The sequence below is a fragment of the Hyla sarda genome, chromosome 1, assembly GCF_029499605.1.
Source record: "Hyla sarda isolate aHylSar1 chromosome 1, aHylSar1.hap1, whole genome shotgun sequence".
NCBI classification, from domain to species: domain Eukaryota; kingdom Metazoa; phylum Chordata; class Amphibia; order Anura; family Hylidae; genus Hyla; species Hyla sarda.
In genome coordinates this window covers 330275813-330301830 of record NC_079189.1, presented here as the reverse complement: position 1 = coordinate 330301830, position 26018 = coordinate 330275813, and the positions used below count along the sequence as shown (strand labels likewise).

The window sequence follows — 26018 nt, the reverse complement described above, 5'->3', positions numbered from 1 at the left end:
ATACCGCCGCTTATACAAAAAATTAAAAAAGTTATAGGTCATCAAAATGGATTTTAACAGATTTGTAAATTACTTCTATATAAAAAATATCAATCCTTCTAGTATTTATCAGCTGCTGTATGTTACAGAGGACGTTGAGTAGTTCTTTTCTGTCTGACCACAGTGCTCTCTGTTGACACCTCTGTCCATGTCAGAAACTGTCTAGTGCAGGAGCAAATCCCCATAGCAAACCTCTCCTGCTCCGGACAGTTCCTGACGATGGACAGAGGTGTCAGCAGAGAGCACTGTGGTCAGACAGAAAAGAGCTATATAACTTCCTCTGGAGCATACAGCAGCTGAAGTACTGGAAGAATTAAGATGTTTATATAGAAGTAATTTACAAATCTGTTTAAATAGGCACTGTCAGATATAAAAACTTTTGATATGTTGTAAAGCATGTATAACCAATAGGTTTTGCAATTGCTTTCATTAGAAAATTTTCAGTATTTCATAGTTAAAAAGACAGTCAAACAACTGCCCCCTATGCCTCCTGGAATGCATTTAGTGCTTCTGTGAACACTGCTTCGTCCTGGACTCCGGGACGTTTTGGAGGGGGGAGGGGCTGTACACACTGCAGAGACTCATGTGAAGAGAAGGGGAGGGGGAGGGGCAGGATGACTGCTGCCGTCTCTCACACAGCAGACATCAATGAGAGAGGCAGAAACATGCATTGCAGATGAAAAAGTAAGTGCCCAAGCATGTATGTGTGTGTGTGTGTGTGTGTGTGTGTATGTGGATATATGTGTATGTGTGTATATCAGCGTGTCTATCTAATGTGTATGTGCAAGAATATATGAAGCCTGTGTGTGTGTGTGTGTGTGTGAGATAAAAGGGGACTACCTCCAGCTGTTGCAAAACTACAGCTCCCAGCATGCCCACACATCATTTGGCTGTGCAGGCATGCTAGGAGTTTTGTAACAGCTGGAGGTACCCTGGTTGGGAAGCACTGGACTGAGGAGAGGGAGGGGGAGTAGCTATCACTGTGAGCACCCGCCCCCCTGCTTCTGGGGGATAAAATTAAGGTATTTGAGAAATAAAGCTAATTCTGAGAGAAATGTAGGTCACAGACACATACAAAGTACATGCACATGATCAGGATGAGATACTGAGCAACATATAACAGTTTTGTTTTTTTGAGTGATCTGACGGGTACGCTTTAACTTTTTGGTACCGGTTGATTCGAAAAAAAAAAATTCCAACAGAGTACCCCTTTAAAAATGTACTACATTTGCTATTGTACTACATTTGCTATTGCCAGAATAGAATCATTACCAACATAATTACACCTTTGGGACTGTTTACAATTCCTTATAACTCTGTATATCCCTGGGTTCAGGCAGCCAAGGGACAAAAAGCTTTATATGTTAAATGGTTATAAAATACCCCCATCATCTATTACTGCATTTGATTCCTATTGTCAGAGAGTGTTAGAATGCTTAGCTGGTCTCATAAACGGAGGAAGGTACTTGGAAACCATATTTGTATACAGTAGGAGAACAAAAATATGACTGCAATGAAAAATACAACCATTTCACAGCAATTACCTAAATTGTTAAATAATTCTTATTTACACAATAAAATAATAAAATCAAACTTGAGCTAAGTTTAACTTAATAAAACATTGTCCAACAATATGGGTCCCTATCGAAGGTATCATTCTGTACCGTGTATTGTTGAAGTGATCATAGGATTGCAGGAGTCCTCTAGTGGACCAGAAAAAAAAAAACTCTAAATAAAAAAATCCTAGGCAAAAAAAATACAATGCCAGAATAGCTGTCTCCTGTTCATCTGAACTCCTGAAAACAGAAAAAAAATAATAATAATACCAATGCAAACTACACATCATCCCTGGAAAATGAAGCCATCAAACAGCTACTACGGTAGAAAAATAAGGATGTTAAGATGATCTTTTTACCAAACATTGGAAGCTATACAATTACAACAACATTGGATGCATGTTATGTAAATCAGGTGCTGGTGAGTTGTGTAAGTATATTTCTGTGCATTGTACTCATGCATACACTGAGATCTTACAGATTGCTAAGGGTTAATATTTCTGCATCTAATGTACACAACCGAATAATAATTTGGTCACATGTCAGCTCCTGACTCGCAGGAGAAAGTCCCTGGGCTACCTCTCCTGGGGAAATGGGTGGACATAAATCAGTTAAATCTAGTTTGGTCCTGGGTTTAGCCCGAAGCACATGTAAGTCCCTCAGCTCTGCTCTTCTTGAGGAGCCCAAGTATTGTCCTAGGTTTGCTAATGTCAGGCATACCTTCCATATAGGTTATATGTTGCCTAACTAGTGTACAATTAACACTAACAAAAAGGGTTGTGGGTCACAGAAGAACCCCTGGTTAGCACCATCCTGCCACATGACACAAACATCAGGGACTACTACCCCCAGCATAATTATTATCATTACCCTAGTGACCACCACATTTGCACATAAGATTTAGCAGTTGTCTGGATATTATATGACTTGTATCCTACAGTTTTCACCAGTTTCTCCCTCTCTCTAGTTTTCAGATTTCTCTGAGCTCAGCTTAAGAGTGATCAGACTAGAGTTTCTGCCCTAAAGGGGTACTCCGGCGCTAAGACATCTTATCCCCTATCCAAAGGATAGGGGATGAGATGCCTGATCGCGGGGGGTCCGTGATCTTGCACCCCGTTAGAATCAGTCCTCGGAGCGTGTTCGCTCCGGGTCTGATTACTGGCGCCCCCTCAATGCAAGCCTATGGGAGGGGGCATGACATCTGTGATGTCACGCTCCGCCCCCTCAATGCAAGCCTATGGGAGGGGGCGTGACATCTGTCACGGCCCCTCCCATAGGCTTGCATTGAGGGGGCGGAGTGTGATGTCACACGGGGGCGGAGCTGTGAATTTGCAACGCTCCGTCCCCGTGATCGCCAATAATCAGACCTGGAGCAAACACGCTCCGGGGACTGATTCTAACGGGGTGCTGCGTGCAAGATCACGGGGGTCCCCAGCGGAGGGACCCCTGCGATCAGGCATCTTATCCCTTATCCTTTGGATAGGGGATAAGATGTCTTAGCGCCGGACTACCCCTTTAATGTCTTTCATACACAGCACACAGAAAAAATAGGAGTTTTTGTAATACGTCTTCAGAAACAGAAGCAACACAACTTCTTGTGTTCTGTCTTGCCTCTCTCTGTAACTAGAGATGGAATTTCCCTAACAAAAGACAGTTAACATCAGATTGCAAATAAGTGATGAACCTAATGGACATGACTTTCTTTCTGGTATAAGGAAGATTTTTTAACAAATAAAATAACAACATTTTTAGGAAACACCTAAGCTATCAAATGAAGCAAAGTTGTTTGATACTACTACTGTATCCTGTAGACCTACAACTGCTGTCGATTAACCATACCATATTCATATGCCGCACCCGATATAAATGTTGCCATGATTTGTTGTTCTAATATCACACTATGAAGGCCTCTACCAGATTGACATTTCTGTTAGTAATCAATGTCATCTTTCACAAATTGATAGGAACCTTGTGAAAACACATTTATCATAGCCAACATGACCCCACTTTGAATATAGTATCAACAGAGCAGAAAAAGTTTTTAATATGGGGCTGTTGTGTGATCAGTTGAAGTTAGCATCCTAAAGATTCTGATGACATTTCCTGCTACCACTGTTGTCATGAGGTCTTCATGTAGGTTTGATTCTCCAATCAATACATTTAATCCTTTTTGACATTGAATACAGTCTCAGCCCAAACAACAAAGGGCTCTGACCAGATGCGCTCACAGTAGGAATGAACAATCAGCTATCTAAAGGGCTTCCCCTGCTATCACCTATAAGAAGCATGGTGCATGAGGCAGGAATTTCCCCACCACCATCTTGATTAAAGGGGTACTCCCGTGGAAAACTTTTTTTTTTAAATCAACTGGTGCCAGAAATAGATTTGTAAATTACTTCTATAAAAAAAAATCTTAATCTTCCAATACATTTTATGGGCTGTATACTACAGAGGAAATGCTTTTCTTTTTGGATTTCTCTGATGTCACGACCACAGTGCTTTCTGCTGACCTCTGCTGTCCATTTTAGGAACTGTACAGAGCATCATATGTTTGCTATGGGGATTTTTGTCCTGCTCTGGACAGTTCCACAAATGGACAGCAGAGATCACTGTGGTTGTGACATCAGAAAAATAAAAAAATAAAAACATTTCTTCTGTAGTATATAGCCCCTGAAAAGTACTGGAAGGAATAAGATTTTTAAATAGTAATTTATAAGTCTGTTTAACTTTCTGGCACAAGTTAATTAAAAAAAAAAAGTTTTCCATGGGAGCACCCCTTTAACTACCACGGTAACTGCCGCAGTGCACATGCTCTGTGATTGTAGTGAAGAATACAATATTCTGTCTGTACAGAAAATATAAAATTCTTCGCAATAAGCATATTTACAAAAAATATTTTCACCCTCTTTGCATAGCCATGTAAGCAAAGGCAGGGAGGATTGCAGAGGTGGCGCTTAACATGGTGTGTAGTTTCTTATTGAATTTTAGCACAGTAATAAACAGAAGAAACATTTGAATACACATACTTTATCCAGTATATTAGTATACACAGTTCTTTTTAAAACTTTTCCAACCAATTTTCTATTACAATGAGACAATATGTGAACAAATGGGTTTGTTTTCAGGGTTAAAGCTGTCAATTTTTCCATAGGACTTTCTACAGTTTTCTGTTCAGCCAGAAGTAGCAGGACTTGAAGCCAGTGTAACAAAAATGACCTGCAATTGCCCATCCAAACATTAGCATCTTTTGTCCGGTCATTTAAATGCCAGATGGGAAAAAGGGAACAGACAGAGAACATTCGGTGTGAAATCTATAAGGTGTTTGGATGCAATGAGGGAGAAAAAGTGAGACGGGCCCGTTTCTCGGCTTCCTAACTATTCCGCAGCCCACTTGAACTTTGTGACAGGTCTCTGTCACTCAGCCACACTTGATTAACTTCTACTGACATTCAGCTGTCAGACAGAGAACCCTTTCCTATGCCCCTAACATGCTCTACAGCTTCACCCAATTAACTTGCTTTCACTTGACACTGTAACAGGAAAAAAGCTTCATAATAGGTGGTAAAGGTGCTTGGTGTCTGCCTGCCCTCTTAATTGCTTGCGAGCAGCAAAATGCCTAAACTCGTGTGACAGCAAGACTCGGTGATCTTTGAATTGCACAGTGCATAGCTGCTAACTGTTTAATTTCTGGGATCTGCAGATGACTGTATGCTAGACCTACAAACAGACATACTGGGAAAGAGGTCATACTGGGAGACAGCATGGTCTGCATGATAAACACAGGATAAAATATACAATGATGTAAAAATCGACAGTAAAAATCATTTCTTTTACAGTATCTCTTGAACTAAATTATATATATATATATATATATATATATATATATATATATATATATTTATATTACATAAACCAGATGTGATCAATTACCAACTCAATGTCAAATATCTATGTTATTGCATGCATACGATCATGACTGTTATCACTATTATTGTTGGTTATTGTGCACTAGGTTTTGACTGTAGGCAACAATATGAATAACATTTCTGTACACCATCAGTTCTGATGTTGAAGATTCCCAAACGGATGTTAATTTGTCTACATGGTACAATCCCTGGCAAAAATGATGGAATCACAATGCTTAGAGGATATTCACCCAAAGTTTTTACTTAGTAGAACATTTGCAAATTACAAATGGGAATCACAAAGGGAAACATTTATCATTGGCTTTACACTATTTCAATCTTCTAAATGTCCCTGCAAATGTTGCACAATTTTGCACCAAACAGTTGTCTACTGTTTGGTGCACCGTACCCCACTTTATGCAGGGGAGCTGTATTTATGTTTTGCGCAAATTAAATTTAGAAGTGTTTTATTTGCGCATTCTTTTTGTTTTATTTGTTTTATTTTCGCAATCTACACCATCTCATAGGACAGGTACAAAAGTGTCTGATGCTAAACACAAAGCTAAAACCAATCTCTGCAGCTCACTGGTTTCTATAGTTGAGAAAAATATATCAAGTCCTGTGCACATTTTAAGTACATTTTTAGCAACTGTGCAAACAATACACCAAGCAAACAGGGGTAAAATGTATTCTACCTTACACCAACATTAATAAATGTCCCCCAAAATGTTGTTTAGTAGCTGAACATTCTGGCTTCATGAAACAGACCTTAAAGGAGGGGTACTCCGCACCTATACATCAAAACAACATAAAATACAGTCAAAAGACACAAGCCTTCGAAAAAGTTCCCTTACCACTGCTTCACAATTTAATACCATTGTACATCAGAGAACATCAAGTTCTATAAAGCCACATAAGAAACCATACTCATAAAAATATCTTTTATTATTATTATTATTATTATTATTATTATAATACATTAAAATAACATCATATTGATGAATAATGAAGCAGATAATAACAGATGCCAAATGCAACGCAGAGGGTGAACAGTAGCTAATAAAAATTATTTTATGGGGCTCTGTATATGTAATATATGTAGTGGGACTGTTCCCTACAACATAACCTGTACTTTTTTCCAATCAATGTACAAAATGATTATCAAGTCTGTATGGCAAAACACAGGCAAAACTCCTTCCTCCCTCAGGCAAAACTCTGTCCTCCCACAGGCATAACTGCATCCACCCTCAGGCCAAACTCCATGCTCCCTCAGGCAAAACTCTGTCCTCTCTCCTCCCTCATCGAAAACTCCCTCCTCTCTCCTCCCTTATCGAAAACTCCCTCCTCTCTCCTCCCTCATCGAAAACTCCCTCCTCTCTCCTCCCTCATTGAAAACTCCCTCCTCTCTCCTCCTTCATCCAAAACTTCCTCCTCCTTTCTCACTCAGACAAAACTCTTCCTGCTTCAGGCTGAGAGATCTGCAGAGCGTGAGAGAGGCCACACACACCTCCCTCAGCTCTCAGCAGTGCAGGCAGCCCCGAGCAGAGAGGGTAAAGGGAGAATCAGTGGCGGATCCACTGATTGCTGCACACCCCCTCCACCTTGCATGGTGGAGCCAAAGCTGTAAGCTCCAGCTCCACCATTTGCTTACCTTTCACACGCTGTGATTACACGTGTGAGCTGCGGGGACGCGATCCACTAGAGGCCAGCGCGATGACGTCACATCATCGCGCTGGCGCCCGGAGATCCTGTCTCCGCGGCCCGCATACTGTAAGTACTGCAGAGTATGCTCAGGGCCCAGGGGATTAGGGGAACTATATCGTACAGTAGGAGGGGGGAGGGGATTTAAAAACTTGGGAAAAGGGAATATTTAATGTGAGGGGCTGCAGGGCAAAGCACAGGGGGCATTATATGTGAAGAGCACATGACAGGGGGCCCCCCTGTGCTGTGCCCCTCACATATAATGCCCCCTGTGCTGTGTCCCACACATATAAATCATATGTGAGGGGCACAGCACAGGGGGCATTATATGTGTGGAGCACAGCACAGGGGGCATAATATGAAATAATGCCTCCTGTGCTGTGCCCCTCACATATAATGCCCCCTGTGCTGTGCCCCTCACATATAATGCCCCCTGTGCTGTGCCCCTCCCATATAATGCCCCCTGTGCTGCGCCCCTCCCATATAATGCCCCCTGTGCTGTGCCCCACACATATAAATTATATGTGTGGGGCACAGCACAGGGAGCATTATATGTGAGGGGCACAGCACAGGGGGCATTATATGTGAGGGGCACAGCACATGGGGCATTATATGTGAGGGGCACAGCACAGGAGGCATTATTTCATATAATGCCCCATGTGCTTTGCCTCTCACATATAATGCCCCCTGTGTGGTGCCCCTCAGATATAATGCCCCCTGTGCTGTGCCCTCCCATATAATGCCCCCTGTGCTGTGCCCCACACATATAAATTATATGTGTGGGTCACAGCACAGGGGGCATTATATGGGAGGGGCACAACACAGGGGGCATTATATTTGAGGGGCACAGCACAGGGGGCATTATATATGAGGGGCACAGCACAGGAGGCATTATTTCATATAATGCCCCCTGTGCTGTGCTCCACACATATAATGCCACATGTGCTGTGCCCCACACATATAATGCCCCGTGCTTTGCCCCACACATATAATGCCCCCTGTGTTGTGCACCTCCCATATAATGCCCCCTGTGCTGTGCCCCTCACATATAATGCACCCTGTGCCCCACACATATAATGCCCCCTGTGCTGTGCTCCACACATATAATGCCACCTGTGCTGTGCCCCACACATATAATGCCCCGTGCTTTGCCCCACACATATAATGCCCCCTGTGCTGTGCCCCTCACATATAATGCCCCCTGTGCTGTGCCCCTCACATATAATGCTCCCTGTGCTGTGCCCCACACATATAATGCCCCCTGTGCTGTGCCCATCACATATAATGCCCCCATCATGCACCCCTCATATATAATGCCCCCATCATGCGCCCTTCAATATAATGCCCCCGTCATGTGCCCCAAACATAAAATGCCCCCTGTGCTGTGCCCCTCACATATAATGCCCCCTGAGGGGACATGATGGGGGCATTATATGTGAGGGGCACAGCACAGGGGGCATTATATGAGAGGGGTGCATGATGGGGGCATTATATGGGAGGGGCAAAAAACGGGGGCATTATATGTGAAGGAAACAGCACGGGGCATTATATGTGAGGGGCGCATGATGGGGGCATTATATGAGAGGGGCAAAAAACGGGGGCATTATATGTGAAGGGCACAGCACGGGGCATTATATGTGAGGGGCGCATGACAGCCCACCCCTGTCCTGTGCCCATATAATGCCCCTCTGTCCTGTGTCCCTCACATATATTGCCCCCTGTCCAGTGCCCCTCACATATAATGCCCCATGTCCTGCCCCCTCAGGGGGCATTATATGTGAGGGTATAGGACAGAGGGTATTATAAGTCAGGGGGGCATTATATGGGCACATGACAGGGGGGCTGTCATGTGCCCCACATATAATCCCCCCTGTCCTGTGTTCCTCACATATAATACCCCTCACTTATATTTGCCCCCCTCACTTATAATTTGCCCGTCCATCCATACAGCGCCCGAGCAGTGCTCACCTTTCTCACATGCTGCTACGTTCTTGTACTGTGAGTGAGAGCTATAGGGACGTGATCTCCGGGCGCCGGCACAATGATGTGATGTCATCACGCCGGCCTGCCGTGGATGGCGTCACCGCGGCTCTCACTCCCACTGCAAGAATGAAGCAGCGTGAGAAAGGTGAGGGAGCTGTCAGCTGTCAGGCAATTGCTCCGCACGGCAAAACAAGGCGTGCGCACGAATCGCGGGACTTCAGTCCCGGCCTGAAGTTCAGGGCCGGGACTGAAGTCCCGCGATTCGTGCACACGCCTTGTTTTGCGCATTATCGGAATTATCGGCAGGTTAGAAGCCGATTCGATAACGGGAAAAAACGTGAATATCGGCCGGTAATATTGGCCGTGCCGATAATTGGTTGATCCCTAGTACAGTGTGTTGTATATTCAGGAGGTACAGTGTGCTAGAATTATATTCAGAGGGTGTTTAGCAGTATTTTAATAATTATTGTTTTCATATAGAGGATCAGAATCCTCTGACATAGAAACCATCTGGGCGTCAAGTTCTGCTGAGAGAAAATTTAGCTGGAACAAGTATTGGCGGTATGTAGCATCTGAATTAGATAAGGGAAGACTATAGAGAAGACGTCACCTGTAGTAACTGAGATCATTCTGTATTCTCCTTACTGTGTCCTATCAGAGTTGTAGTCACTTGTAAGTTCTGCAGTAATGATGGGTGAAACGACAACTCCCAGCATTCCCTTACCACTGTTTAGGTCATACTGGGAGCTGTAGTTTTAAATGGTAAAAACCTCTTTAGTACTTTCCCAATCTGTGGCAGTTGGTATATTTGATTATTATTCTGACATGTGAGCATGACGTAAGAGTCTTAAGCAAGGTTAGGACTGTATGATACATTTAATAATATTGTAAGTTCTGTGAGCAACATCTTATTTTCTGTCCGCCAACACAAAATACTCTAATAGTGCCCCTCCCAAGAGTAGACTCTGGATCCGCCCCTGGGGAGAATAAATGCAAAGTGCAGTGTTTCCCAACTAGGGTGCCTCCAGCAGTTGCAAAACTACAACTCCCTGGTGTGAGGGAGGATGGAGTTTTAGATGAGGGAGGAGGAAGGACGGAGTTTTGTCTGAGGGAGGACAGAGTTCAGGATAATGCCTTAGGATGTCCTACTATGGACACCATATATGAGTATAATTTCAACTGTGGCTTTATTGAACTTGATTTTCTTTGGTGTACAATGGTTTATAACAAGTTCGCCCTTTACAGGTTGTAATGGATTTATGTTGGATACCCCAGACATAGTGTCAAGATGGCATATGGGTTACAGTACCACATATCCATAGGACTTGTGTATTTATTATTGTTTTCTGTGTCTTTCCCAGCTCTCAGTTCTAGATCTGGAATGGATTTCCGTACACATGAACAATGTTGGTTAACGCAACTTGATGAAGTATTTAGTGACAGTCCCAATGTGATTTTAGACACTAATGAATATGAAATATCACAAACTGAAGGGCTTTTTACAGAAAAGAACCCACATTTGGTGGGACAGGGCTTTCCTCAAGAAATATTTGCTAAAGGGCCTCATTCCTGAGAGTCCAAGTATGTCCATCATTCTTCATAGTTGAAGAACAATTTAAGTGTAAATGGAAAGAACTTGGGACAATGCAACTATTGATTGAACACAATTCTAGTAGTCTTATTATGATTGCACAGGAAATTGAGACATTACAGAATGAAATAAAGAACAATTTACCAAATAACGAATTAGAGAGGCTTAATAATAATCTAGCAGCTCTATTTGAGAAAGGGGGCAAATAAATCAAGGATGTTAAAAGTAAAAAATTCTAGAGAGAGAACCTAAATTTTTCTACAAACCGAATAAACAAGTGGAGTTGCAATTGGAATAGATCTAGATCGATGTCCAGGAGTCGCTCCGCATCAACAACCTCCACTGTATCGAGTGATGACCATCTAAGATTGAGAGTACAAAATGGACGATCTGCACAAAAATGAAAATAATCTTCTGCTGCTAGCTGGGAAAAAATGTGTAATAATATGGAGGTAATTAATTTATCTACCTATGCACGGATCAATGTGATGTCCTAAAAATGGACTAACCTTTTCACCTACTAACCACTTCGATATTTTCATAGCATTAAAAGACTTGCATCTCTATTCTCAGAAATTACTACTGAAAAAATTGCACTTTAAGAAGGAAACCACAGATTTTAATCATATAGAAAGGGAAGCCTTACCAGCACTTGAGGAATTAAGAGACAAAGCCAATTACATAAAACTGTAGTTTAACCCCCTTCAGTCTTACAGTAACCAATTATATATCAGACAGGAGACTCATATCATATGCATTTCCTTCTTTAATTTTGCCCAATAGCAGAAAGAAAATGTACCATCAATTCTTTAAAAGAAAAAAAGTGGAAGTATTTTAACACTTAGCAACCATCTGCAACTCCCCCCTTACATTCCACCAATCACATCCCAGGCTATCCCATAAAAGCTGCCTGCAACTCCGCCTCTCCCTCTTTCTTTCTGCTCGATAGCAGCTGATCGGATCCAGGTAAGTGTCTCCTTTCTGTTACCTTTTATCTTACTGGTTGTAGTCCTGTGGGGCCTTTCTTGACGTACCTCTGCCGGGGTTTTTTTTCCCTACTTTACCTGGATTTTCCATCCCTTTGCTGTTCTGTCCCCTTTTTTCTGTGCGGTCCGCCGGGGTAGATAGTTTATACTCCGGCGCCGCTATCCAGTGTTATCTGCGCTATCTCTCCTTGTTTTTTCTCACCTGCTCCTTTCCCGGGGCTCACCTGGTTTCTCCCCTTTCACTTCTACACCCCTTACCTACGTCTGGCTGGTGTTCGGGCCGCCGCCATTGTTGTGGCGTAGGCCTCCTTCTTCTTCATTGCGGGCCTTGCGAGACTTGCGATGCGCATCTCGTGAACGCTCTAGGGGCATGTCACGACTACATGCGTAACCCCGCGAGACTTGCGCGCGCATTACGGCTGTTAGTGAAATAGCCAGACCGCGGCGAGCGCACTGTACAGGCGGCGTCTGAAAGGTGTAATCTCCCAGAGCAGCGCCTCCACTGTAACCCGCACTCGGCGCACATTGCGCTGCAGGGTTGGAAGTACAGAAAGTGTGCCGGCTGTAGAGGAGCAAGTGGTTTCTACTTCTCCTTCTACTGGGCTGATTGTATCACCTCAGGTTGGCAGGGACGGTTAAGCCCCTGGTGACCTGGGTCTATTCAGTCCGCCTTAAATTCCGCTATATCCTCCATGGATGATCGCATCTCTAAATCAGTGTCTAGGGCTTTAGCGCATTCTCGGCCAGATGAGTCGGCGGTACCAAGCCAGATTCTTTTGTGGATGAATCGGCTACAGATTCTGAGCATGAACCTGATTTGTCTATAGTGGACATTTCTTTCAGTGGGGAGGAGGATTTTGAGGAGGACCCTATAGACACACCTGGGCCTATTTCCTCTGCAGGGACCCCGACGATTGCCATCTTGGATTCCCAAGGGGTTCTCTTCTTCCAACCGGAAGACATTATGCACTCTCGTTCCGGAGAATGGGCACCCCTCCCACAGGTTTCGCAATATATTGAATCCTGGTTGCGTAGACCCCTAGACAGGAGCAACCGCAGTAAATTGAGGGCGGAATGCCCACGACCTTCTATTCCCCACAAGGTGGCACTGACTCCGGAGTTGGACCCCATCTTGGTAAAATACCTTGTCAAGTCGGGAAAGAACCCGACTAAGGGTATCGATAGGTCGTTAAGGTCCGCTCAGGACAAACTGTTGGATATTTTGGGTCCCCTCACCAAAATACTGAATTTGGCTGAGAGAGCTGTGGCCTCTGGTGAGGTTATCGATCCAGAGATTTTGAGGGGCTGGGCATTACGCACTACGTGCATGCTCGGCAACGCTGATACTGCCATCTCAGCAGAACGACGCAAGTCGATCTTGGTGCGGTTAAACCCGCAACTAACTCATTTGACCTCTGAGGAACCAGATCCATCGGCCGAGGGTCTCCTATTTGGGGACTCATTCGTAAAAAATATCAATAAATTTGTTGGGCTATTGACCAGTTTAGATAAGGCCCAAACCTCCCTGAAGAAATCAGTGCAGGGTAAGGTTTTCAACAGAGCTGGAAGGGGTAGGGGTCGCCTTTCCGGCCGTGGGGCCACCTATAGACCCTATAGTAGAGGACAGGGTCAGTTCCCCCAGGAGAGACAGCAGTTCGTCACGGTGCCTGTTTCCCAACCAGTTTCACCATTCTTTCTGACACAAGGTCGCCCTTGGAGGGCCAGAGGAGCTGCGCGTGGATTCCCAACAGCCAGAGGAACAGGTGAGATTTTGGCCTCCGGTTCTTCGCGAGATTCCTGTGGGGGAATGGCTGAGGTATTTTACCCACGCCTGGTCCCTGATCACATCGGACCATTGGGTCCTTCAAACTGTGGCAGGGTTTTACAAACAGTTTGTGTATCTGCCTGAGCAACCCTCCTGGCCAAGGGTAATACAATTTACAGATGCGGACAAGGTTCTGATTCGCACAGAGTTGAGGGAACTGAGCCTCAAAAAGGCCATCGTAGAGGTCCAGTGGGAAAAACCCGGATCCGTAAGCAATATTTTTCTGGTCAAGAAAAAAGACGGCGGACACAGGCCGGTCATAAATTTACACGCTCTGAACGAGGCTGTCCTGTTCCGTCACTTCAAGATGGAAGGCATCCATCTGCTCAGGGATCTTCTTCTACCAGGAGACTGGCTAGCGAAGATAGACCTGAAAGATGCCTGAGTAACAATAGAAAGATGCCTACCTCACGGTTCCGGTTTACAGTTCTTTCCGACAATTTCTCCATTTTCCCTGGGAAGGTCGAAAGTGGGAGTTCACCTGTCTCCCGTTTGGTCTATCGTCCGCTCCATGGTGTTTTACCAAACTCATGCGTCCAGTCATGGCCTTACTGTGGAGTCGAGGTGTCCGCCTAATTGTATATATCTCGACAATATATTGATTATGGCTCGCACGAGGAGACTTGCAATGGGCCACGTGCAGTGGACTTTGTCTCTTCTCAAGGAGCTGGGCTTTCTGATAAACGAACAGAAGTCAGAGTTGTTACCGACTCGGGAGATGGAATTTTTGGGGTTTCTCGTCAACACCCAGTTGGCCATCTTAAGCTTGCCAAACAAGAAACTTGCCACGATACGCAAGGAGATACGGGCGATATTACGCAAAGAGTTGGTCTCGTTGCGGCCGATCGCATGGATTGTGGGTTTATTGGCGGCCTCCATTCAGGCCATTTTTCCGGCTCCTTTTCACTACAGGGCCTTGCAACGGTTGAAGACCAGACATTTGACAGGCGGCCTGTCTTACGCAGACGAAGTGCCGTTGTCACAGGAAGCCAGGGAAGAACTCTTCTGGTGACTTCGGCATGTTCAGGAGTGGAATGGCAAGACCATTTTCAACTCCAAGCCGGATTTGATAAGAGTCGGACGCCAGTCTCCTCGGATGGGGAGCCCAATGCGGTTCTTCCTCCACAGGAGGGAAATGGTCGGTAGCGGAGTCGCAATTGCACATCAATTGCCTGGAACTCCTTGCGGGGTCGCTGGCGCTCAAGAGTTTCGCTTCCCACAGGTCGGATTGTTGCATACTGTTACGCATGGACAATGTGTCGGCGGTGCAGTATATCAATCGCCTGGGGGCACGAGGTCAAAGACCTTGGCGGACATGGCGACGGAGTTTTGGCACTTCTGCCTTCAGAAGAAAATAGTTCTCAGGGCGGAGTACCTTCCGGGGATATCCAATTCGGTTGCAGATTGGAATTCCAGGTATCTCATGGATTACAGCGACTGGATGCTGGATCTGGTAGTGTTCCGGGCGATCCTCTCTTTGTGGGGTCCTCTAAGTATCAACTTGTTCGCGTCTCGTCTCAATCATCAGTTGGACCTTTATTTCAGTTGGAGACCGTATTCGGAAGCTTTGGCTATGGATGCATTTCTGCAACAATGGCCTCGGGACACCTTGTACGCGTTTCCGCCTTTCGCGATGATTCCGCGATTACTTTGGCAAACGGACGCCCAGGAGGCCACCGTAGTGGAGGTGTCACTGTGGTGGCCGACCCAGTCGTGGTTTCCTCAGATTCTGGGAATGGCCATAGATTGCCTGAGGTTGTGTCCTCAGGCCCCCTCTCTTCTGAGGGGTCCGGCGGGGGAGTTTAACCGTTGGTTCTGGCCGAACAACTGCCTTTGATGGCGTGGTTGATTTCGGGCCGACAGGATTTGGCTGTGGCATTTCGCTCTCAGCTTGCGAACTCATTCAAGAAGCCTGGGCACCAGGTACCAGATCGGCTTACTGATCAGCCTGGGGCCTTTGGGTTCATTGGTGCTTACGACTGAGTGTGGATTCCGTTCATGCACTTGTCGTTGATGTCATACATTTTTTGTCTGAGGCGTTTGAAACGGGTAAAGCGTATCGTACGATTAACGTTTATAGGTCGACTATCTCGGCTCATCATGTGTCCATTGATGGTTTGTCCGTGGGACAACATCCTTTAGTGTGTAGACTCATGAGAGGCATTTGTTTTAAGAGACACTGTCCCCTCGTTATCGTGTCACGTGGGATGTTTCCCTTGTTTTGAATATGTTCTCTGCGTGGGAGTATAATGATGCGTTATCATTAAACTGTTATCTTACACGTTGACTACGTTACTTTGTTTGATCTCTATCAAACGGGTTTCCGATGTACACACCTTGGACGTCTCCAGGAGGCAGTTTACACCTCAGGGTGTCCAGTTCTCCCTTTTTCGGCGCACTAAGACGCATCTCCGCACGGTTTTCTATCCGTGTTTCTCATCTCACCCAAAATTATGTGTAGTCCGTTGTTTGAAGTCATGCGAACAAAGGACGGGATAAACTCGCTGCTGTTCGCAACTTCTCGTTTCTTTTCGGACAAACGATGGCGTTAGGTGAGACAAACGATGGCGTTAGCGGTTGTAGACGTGGATGCATTTAAGGCGCATTCTACTAAATCGTTATGTCTACTAAAGTTTATCAGGCGGGAGGTTCGCTGTCGGATATTTTGAAGGCAGCTGATTGGTCGTCGGAAGGCGTCTTCAGGGATTTTTACTTTAGACCTGAAAATCATGTTTCATTGTCTGTATTATAATCAGTGTGTTGTTATGTTAGATCTGCTTTAAACTTGCATATGATATGAGCCTCCTGTCTGATATATAATTGAGAATTTTCCTAGTATAGTGATGGAAAATTTGGATTATATGAAGACAGGAGGCGAGTATCATGCCTCCCTGAGTTCCCACCCTGTTATTATTATATGTTTTCTTGTTTCAGGTTATTGAAGGATCACTGACTGTCTGGTTGGTGCTATGTTGATCTCATCACGTTGGTGTATCTCTGGTTGGAAGGACCGCCGATGGATTGCCTTGGTTCCAGTGGGTTTATGAAGTTTCTGGATGGATTGTTCTCTGGTTCTTCTAGATGTTCGGTTCTACGTGTTCTAGTGGAGGCTGTTCCGAAGGCTGCGAGTCATCAAGAAAGAGGGAGTGGCGGGCAGCTTTTATGGGATAGCCTGGGATGGGATTGGTGGAATGTAAGGGGGGAGTTGCAGATGGTTGCTAAGTGTTAAAATACTTCCCCTTTTTTCTTTTAAAGAATTGTTGGTACATTTTCTTTCTGCTATTGGGCAAAATTAAAGAAGGAAATGCATATGAAACTCGCCTCCTGTCTTCATATAATCCAATTTTTCCGTCACTATACTAGGAAAAATCTCAATTGTTGGTGATATTAGAGGAAGTGGTTGAGAGAGGAATTCTTTTCAAAAAACAAATGAAGGGGTTGATACCTGATTATCCGCAAATCCCAACTTTTTACCTGCTTCCCAAAGTCCCCAATAATCCCCTCAATCCTCCTGGTCGTCCAATCGTGTCTGACATTAACAGGGTATGTGATTTAACATGTGAAGTTATTGACATCTACCTCAAGCCATTAGTGGAGAATCTCCCATCGTATATTAGAGACACGACGAATGTACTTGGGAAGATCGACAGGATTTTTGTGGAACCAGAAATGCTGCTAGTGATTGCAGATGTTGAGTCACTATATGCATGCATGGTACTAACCAAACCCGAGGGCCGTAGCCCGGGGTGTGAAACCCTGCTATAAGCAACACCTAAAACGTAACTTTTAATATGTTACTGTTAAAACATGTCATTCCCAGAATTTTTTTTAAACTAATGCCATTGCGGACCAAGATGTCAGGAGTGAACGTATTTGGGAGTTATCACTCCCTTGACAGTGGTACACGACACTACAGTCACCGCAATAATGCTTGACCGCTCAGGAAATCACTTAAAAGTCACTTTATTGCCAGCCTCCACATGTTTCGCTGTTACAATTGTGTTCTAAAGAGCCAATAGGGGCAATAGTGGTAATCATACTTACAGTTCAACATCTATTAGTTTTTAAGATATTCAGATACGCGCCTTTCAGATGGACATCTTTCCACAGACATCTACAGAAAAGAAACAGCAACAAATTCATTATTTCATGCCTCTTATGCTCACATACCATCAACAATTAAAACTGTACCAACAGGTCAGTACTTGCGTTTAAGACGCATTTGTTCATCAACAGAAATATTTGAAGCACAAAGTAAAGATTTGAGTAGGAGATTTGAAGAGAGAGGTTATAGTAAACAGAGCATAAAAAGAGCACATAGGAGGGCTAAGTATACCTCAAGAGAAGAATTATTTTTTACAAATAAAAATAACAATAAGAAAAGAAATGCAAGTCAATATGATAGTCAGGTCAGATTTATATTGACCTATAACTGTGAATGGATGGCAATGAGGGAGGCCTTACATAAACATATAGTGATATTAAAATCTGACCCTGGCTACCCAAGTGGCCGAAATAGTCCCCATGGCAGCTAGATGCAGTCGGAATTTAGGAGACCTTTTAATCATAAATCACTATGTTGCAAAATGGCCATTAACGGACTCAGCACTCAGGATTGGATGCTATCTATGTGGCGAATGCCTCACTTGTGCCAATATTGTGAGAGCAAAAAGTTTTTCATCTACTGGGGGTGTGCAGGAATACTCCATCTGCCTGTACATCTCATGCAGCAGCACACGTCATATATTATGCCATGTGTGACTGTTCCCTGATTAATATTGGCCTTACTTCAAGCCAATTAAGAGTCAGGGTGCATGAACACATACGGAATATACTGGCAGCAGGAGGAATAGAAGATATGGATTAACTAAAGACCTTTCCCCGCCAAATTCAGGGTAGTATAAAGGGTGGTAATCTAAAATGCCTACTAGCGGTATGGTGACTCTAAACATGGTGGTGCCCCATGGACTTAACGAGCAGCTGAGTTTCTCTCCATTTCTCATATAAAATTACTTTCCTGTTAGTATTTCTGTGCTAATATCTATCCATTGATCAGTTTTTAGATTCATGTGACATTTATTGTTTTTAAGTTATTGTATAGGCAATTAATAATTTTTACTTTCTTTTTAAGATTTCCATCACATGTTTATACCTATAAGTAGATGCTCAGCAGTGTGGTCACTTCCTTGATGGCTGATAATCACTGGACAAGAGATGATGTCTGCAAATTATGAGGACAATACTTATTTGTTCCACTTGACTCCCTTTGGCTTTACTGGGCCACATGGGGGGGACATGTCAGATTATATTTTTGAGTAGGATTTAGGTAGATGACCCCTGTTTTATATAGATATTGTAGTACAAAAATAGATAGATGGATTGAATGATTCATATGTGGATATGTATAGTAAATTGTGTACCTAGTAGGAGATTTATTAATATTGTACAAAACGACAGGTCATGCTTCATGCTTATATGTATTTTTTCAGTTTTTTACCTCTTTTATCCTTTTTTTCACTTGTTCCTTCAAATTACTGGATTCTGTTTTAATGATGATTTTTTGCACGTATGTATAATATGATTTGATTCTCCTTTTGAGAAACAAGGAGACTTATGCCCATAGACACTTTAATAATATAGATTTGACGCATTTCTTGGAGTGAATCAAAATATATTCTTTCCACTCTGTATTTTTCATTAAAAAAGTTTTATTTACTTATATTTATTGGAGCGATATATATATATATATTTTTCTTACTTGATATATACACATTTTGCAAGATTTTATTCACATAAATTTGTTGTTTTGCTGTGGTATGGTATTTCTTTGCGGTCACGTCTCTGTATACTATTAATGTAATTTTATTTTACACTGTAATGTATTTATGATATTTCTTTACAATGCACTAGCACTTTATATACTTATATATGTCTGATGATGTTTTCCTATATCCCATGTTAGGATTCCCTCCAGTTTTGCCAGCATGACAATCTAAACATGTGTGGGAGAGCAGAGATAGGCACATTGGGGGAGATTTATCAAAACCTGTGCAGAGGAAAAGTTGCTGAGTTGTCCATAGCAACCAATCAGATCGCTTCTTTCATTTTGCAGAGGCCTTTTCAAAAATGAAAGAAGAAATGTGATTGGTTGCTATGGGCAACTGGTCAGCTTTTTCTCTGCACTGGTTTCCATTGTTTATTTCCATATGCAATTCCTAATCCTGACAGCGGTCTGCATGGTGCGCCTGCACAATGTACCCAGCCAAGTATTGTGTCCACCAAGGCGATTAACAGCCGGGTGCGCATGCTCGGAACTATCATCTACGAGTCTGCACACTCCGACCATGACGCCAGAAGTGGGGCACGAGATACATCAGGAGGGACATCGCGCAGGCACTGAGGTACTTAAGTTCCGCTGTATACAATTTAGCCATCAAGGGGAAGCAATAAATGGCATCCCACTTCAGTTCTAAACTAATACCTCTTGAAAGAGGGTTCCGAAACTATCGTGGGGTCGGGCGACAGTCTTCTATTCCAACATGGGTAAGATTTGATGGTATATGGATATGGGCCAGTATATACTGGTTATCTCTAGTCAGTGCTCCGGTTGCAGTTTGTCTAGAATGTCAGAGCTGGTTGTCTTTTAGGCTTGCTAAGGGCTTGTGCAATAAGGGTCATACTGAAAAATAAAAGTACGCACATAGTCACTTTTTTAAGAGCAGTCACGAGAGACATGCATGGGCATACAGACTTGATAATCTTTTTGTACATTGATTTGGAATAGAGTACAGGTTATGTTGTAGGGAATTGTCTCATGACATATATACACCGCTCAAAAAATAAAGGGAACACTTAAACAACACAATGTAACTCCAAGTCAATCCCACTTCTGTGAAATCAAACTGTCCACTCAGGAAGCAACAGTGATTGACAATCAATTTCACATGCTGTTGTGCAAATGGAACAGACAACAGGTGGAAATTATAGGCAATTAGCAAGACACCCCCAAAAAAGGAGTGGTTCTGCAGGTGGTGACCACAGACCACTTCTCAGTTCCTATGCTTCCTGGCTGATGGTTTGGTCACTTTTGAATGCTGGCGGTGCTTTCACTCTAAGGGTAGCATGAGACGGAGTCTACAAAGCCACACAAGTGGCTCAAGTAGTGCAGCTCATCCAGGATGGCACATCTATGCGAGCTGTTGCTAGAAGGTTTGCTGTGTCTGTCAGCGTAGTGTCCAGAGCATGGAGGCGCTACCATGAGACAGACCAGTACATCAGGAGATGTGGAGGAGGCCGTAGGAGGGCAACAACAAAGCAGCAGGACTGCTACCATCGCCTTTGTGCAAGGAGGAGCAGGAGGAGCACTGCCAGAGCCCTACAAAATAACCTCCATTTGGCCACAAATGCGCATGTATCCACTAAAAGGGTCAGAAGCAGACTCTATGAGGGTGGTATGAGGGCCTGATGTCCACAGGTGGGGGTTGTGCTTGCAGCCCAACACCGTGCAGGACGTTTGGCATTTGCCAGAGAACACCAAGATTGGCAAATTCGCCACTGGCGCATGGTGCTCTTCACAGATGAAAGCAGGTTCACACTGTGCACAAGTGACAGACATGACAGAGTCTGGAGACACCGTGGAGAACGTTCTGCTGCCTGCAACATCCTCCAGCATTACCGGTTTGGCCGTGGGTCAGTAATAGTGTGGGGTGGCATTTCTTTGGGGGGCCGCACAGCCCTCCATGTGCTTGCCAGAGGTAGCCTTACTGCCATTAGCTACCGAGATGAGATCCTCAGACCCCTTGTTAGACCATATGCTGGTGCGGTTGGCCCGGGTTCTTCCTAATGCAAGACAATGCTAGACCTCATGTGGCTGGAGTGTGTCAGCAGTTCCTGCAAGAGGAAGGCATTGATGCTATGGACTAGCCCACCCGTTCCCCAGTCCTGAATCCGATTGAGCACATCTGGGACATCATGTCTCGCTCCATCCACCAACGCCACGTTGCACTACAGACTGTCCAGGAGTTGGATGCTTTAGTCCAGGTCTGGGAGGACATGCCTCAGGAGACCATCCGCCACCTCATCAGGAACATGCACAGGTGTTGTAGGGAGGTCATACGGGCATGTGGAGACCACACACACTACTGAGCTTCATTTTGACTTTACATCAATATTGGATCAGCCTGTAGTGTGGTTTTCCACTTTGATTTTGAGTGTGACTCCATATCCAGACCCCCATGGGTTGATAAATTAGATTTCCATCGATAATTTTTGTGTGATTTTGTTGTCAGCACATTCAACTATGTAAAGATGAAAGTATTTCATACGATTAGTTAATTCATTCAGATCTAGGATGTGTTATCTTAGTGTTCCCTTTATTTTTGAGCAGTGTATTGCATATACAGAGCCCCATCAATAATTTGTATTAGAGACTGTAAAGGAAAAAAGAGTATGTCACTAGCGCTCCCTGGAGTGTCCCTATCCTGCTGCCTGATATGCTATGAGTCCCTGATGCTCATATAAAATAAAGGGTTCTATATGTAGAGTCTGATGTTCAAGGGGTTTCTGTTTCTATATAGATAACCTGTTTGAATTCGAGCAATTGATTCCGATAATCCCTGCCGATTGACCTACATGTACAAGTAGTATTTTTAGTTGTAACTGTCCGTTTTCATCTTGTGGTCCGGAGGTCCGCTGCATGCAGGTGATGTAGGTAGATCCAGGGTGCTGCTGATGGGAGCGGACGGGAGACTACCCCGGCCAGTGGCGTCTTTACCGTACCGTGGTCCCACTGGAAAGCAAGGTGGTCAGCTGTTTGCCGCTAGTGACATCACTACGGAGTGGCAGAATGTACAAAAGACCTCCAACGCTTTCAAAGACTATCCAGTCTCCTTCGTCGGGGATAGACGACAGTTACAACTAAAGGTACCGCTTTTACATGTAGGTCAATAGGCAGAGATTATCGGAATTAACTGCTCGAATGCAAATAGTTTATCTATACAGAAACAGAAACCCCTTGCAAGAACAACCATTCATTTTGAACATCAGACTATGCATTTCCATTGGTCACACACAGTACAGGGTGAGAACCAACCCATATTGAGCTACATGCCCATACTGTAACTATATTATTACCCTTTCTTACCACTGCATTTATCTACCTTTTACCTTTAGATTCCAGTGACAATGTATGGCATTCTACTATAATTTACCTCTAACATACATCATATGGTTACTGAATAGGTAAGTATCCTGCTTCTCTAAATTAGGAGCGTCATTAGCATTAAATATTCACATATTAATCCTCATCATTATTTTTACTTCTAGCGAACACAGAGCAATCACAAGTATTTGCAACGGACTGTGCAAAAGCATTCTGTTAAATTCCCTCTTGACTGCAATAAACATCTCTTAAAACAGTAAGTCCTATTTTTTTCTGTGCCAGTATTTACCACAATATATAGAACATTGTATTAGATACTGTTCATCCTCTGCGTTGCATTTGTCATTATCTACTTCATTATGCGTAATATGTTATTTCAATGTATATTAACCCCTTAAGGACCCTTGTCGTACGTGTATGTTATGACACCCTGGTACTTAAGGACACATGACGTACGCGTACGTCATGGAGAATGCCGGCCCCTGCCGCGTGCCGGGCAGGGATCGGACCGGGATGATCGCGGCAAATCGCAAGTGAATTCACACTTGCGATTTGCGCGATTCCGTGTCATTACGGGTCTATAGTGACCCGGAATATAAGGGGGATCGCGGTGGTCTAAGACACCCATGATCCCCCTGAAGGCATAGGAGTGAGATGGCAGGGGTGCCACCCCTCCTATCCCTGCTATTGGTGGTCTAGACGCGACCACCAATAGCAGATCGGGGGCGGGGGGGGGGGTTAACTTTAATTTTCCCTGTCCTGCCCACCCACAATAGGCGGGGCAGAACGGGGAAGGAAAGGAGACCGGCGCCGAAGATCCACTTACCGATCCGGGCGGGCAACGGAGGCTGCGGGCGACGGAGATCGGCGGTCAGCTATGACGTGCGGCTGGATCCGACGGAAGCCGGTGAGTTGCCTAGCAACATCTGGAGGGTACAGTTTGAGACCATTATACTCCAGATGTTGCAAAACTACAACTCCCAGCATGCCCAGACAGCTGTCTGGGCATGCTGGGAGTTGTAGTTTTGCATTAGCTGTAGGGCTACAGTTTGAGACCACTATATAGTGGTCCATAAACTGTATCCCTCCAGATCTGGCAAAACTACAACTCCTAGCATGCCCAAACAACAGTTTGCTGTCTGGGCATGCTGGAATTTGTAGTTTTGCAACAGCTGGAGGACCACAGTTTGGAGATCACTTTGCAGTGTTCTCTAAAACTGAAGCCCTCCAGATGTTGCAAAACTGCAAATCCCAGCATGCACAGACAGTAAACAGCTGTCTCGGCATGCTGGGAGTTGTAGTTGCATACCTCCAGCTGTTGCATAGCTACATCTCCCAGCATGCCCTTTGGCGATCAGTGCATGCTGGGAGTTGTAGTTTTGCAACAGCTGGAGGCAGACTGATTAGAAAATACTGAGTTAGGTAACAGAACCTAACTGAAGATTTTCCAACCAGTGTGTCTCCAGCTGTTGCAAAACTACAACTCCCAGCATGCATGGTCTGTCAGTACATGCTGAGAGTTGTAGTTTTGAAACAGCTGGAGGTTTGCCCCCCCATGTGAACGTACAGGGTACATTCACACGGGCAGGTTTACAGTAAGTTTCCTGCTTCAAGTTTGGGCTGCGGCAAATTTTTCGCCGCAGCGCAAACTCCTAGCAGGAAACTCACCGTAACACGCAAGTGCGAATGTACCCTAAAAACACTACACTACGCTAACACATAATAAAGAGTAAAACACTACACATACACCCCCTTACACTGTCCCCCCCAATAAAAATGAAAAACGTATTGTACGGCCGTGTTTCCAAAACAGAGCCTCCAGCTGTTGCAAAACAACAACTCCCAGCATTTCAGGACAGCCACTGACTGTCCAGGCATGCTGGGAATTTATCAACAGCTGGAGGCACCCTATTCGAGAATCACTGGCATAGAATACCCCTATGTCCACCCCTATGCGATTCTTAATTTAGTCCTCAAATGCGCATGGAGCTCTCTCACTTCAGGGCCCTGTCGTATTTCAAGGAAACAGTTTAGGGCCACATATGGGGCATCTATGTACTCAGGAGAAATTGCACTACAAATTTTGGGGGGCTTTTCTCCTTTTACCCCTTATGAAAAGGAAAAGTTGGGGGCTACACCAGCTTGTTAGTGTAAAAAAATAAAAAATTTTACACTAACATGCTGGTGTGGCCCCATACTTTTTATTTTCACAAGCGTTAAAAGGAAAAAAGACCCCCAAAATTTGTAACGCATTTTCTCCTAAGTACGGAAATACCCCAGATGTAGGCATAAAATGCTCTGCGGGCGCACAACAAGGCTCAGGAGTGAGAGCGCACCATGTACATTTGAGGCCTAAATTAGTGATTTGCACAGTGGTGGCCGATTTTACAGCGGTTCTGACATAAACGCAAAAAAATAAATACCGATATGTGACCCCATTTTGGAAACTACACCCCTCACATAATGTAATAAGGGGTGCAGTGAGCATTTATGCCCCACAGGTGTCTGGCAGATTTTTGGAACAGTGGTCCGTGAAAATGAAAAATGCGTTTCAAAACCATCCTCGGTTTTTTCTTCAGCTGCTGAAGAAAAAAACCGAGGATGGTTTTGAAACGCGTCCAGCGATTTTAAATATGCTATATTGAGCCTGACAATATAGAATATCTTTCTGCCAATACTAGCGATCATCCGACAGATCCAAGGCATTTATTACAGTGCGCATCTCCCGAGCGCGCGACCTGTGCACGAGGAACGCCGCCGGGTTATTCACTCTGCTTACCGCACACAGCTGTTATATTAAATACTAGTGAAAAGCCAATCAGGCCATCCACAATAAGGACTTGATGCTTGCGGACCACCATCATTCCCAGCTGGTCCGACCAAGGGACTCCGCTTGACAGCGCTGCAGTCCCCCCAAAACGGTGCCCACCACCAAGTGCTGCGCTCTTAGGAGTTGGCTGAGACTCCAGCAGCACGATCCCTAACTGAGGCAAGTCACCGGGCGAAAGACGCTATACAGCCGGCCCACAGGACTACACTGAAGGGAGATCCGTGGTATCCCGGGAGTGGTGAGCATTGTATGGAGCTTATTGCAAACTGGCTGATTTGATACTTTGATGTGCGGTATACTCAGAGATGCTTAAAGATTGATTTTAAGTGACTGTTCATTGTTCACAAAGCGCTACATTCTATTACTGTATCGGTGGAATTGAGTTGCCACTGTCTGGACAGATACAGTACTACTGCACCAATTGACTAACTGTTATCTGTAG

The 26018-nt window shown here is 44.4% G+C and overlaps 1 long non-coding RNA gene across 1 annotated transcript; it reads left to right on the top strand.

The window, feature by feature from the left end:
* Nucleotides 1-19802: 19802 nt before the first annotated feature.
* Nucleotides 19803-23006, top strand: LOC130273211 (uncharacterized). The gene is made up of 3 exons (XR_008843915.1): nucleotides 19803-19987; nucleotides 22758-22826; nucleotides 22911-23006. It is a non-coding gene; the product is annotated as an uncharacterized LOC130273211 (long non-coding RNA).
* Nucleotides 23007-26018: the final 3012 nt, after the last annotated feature.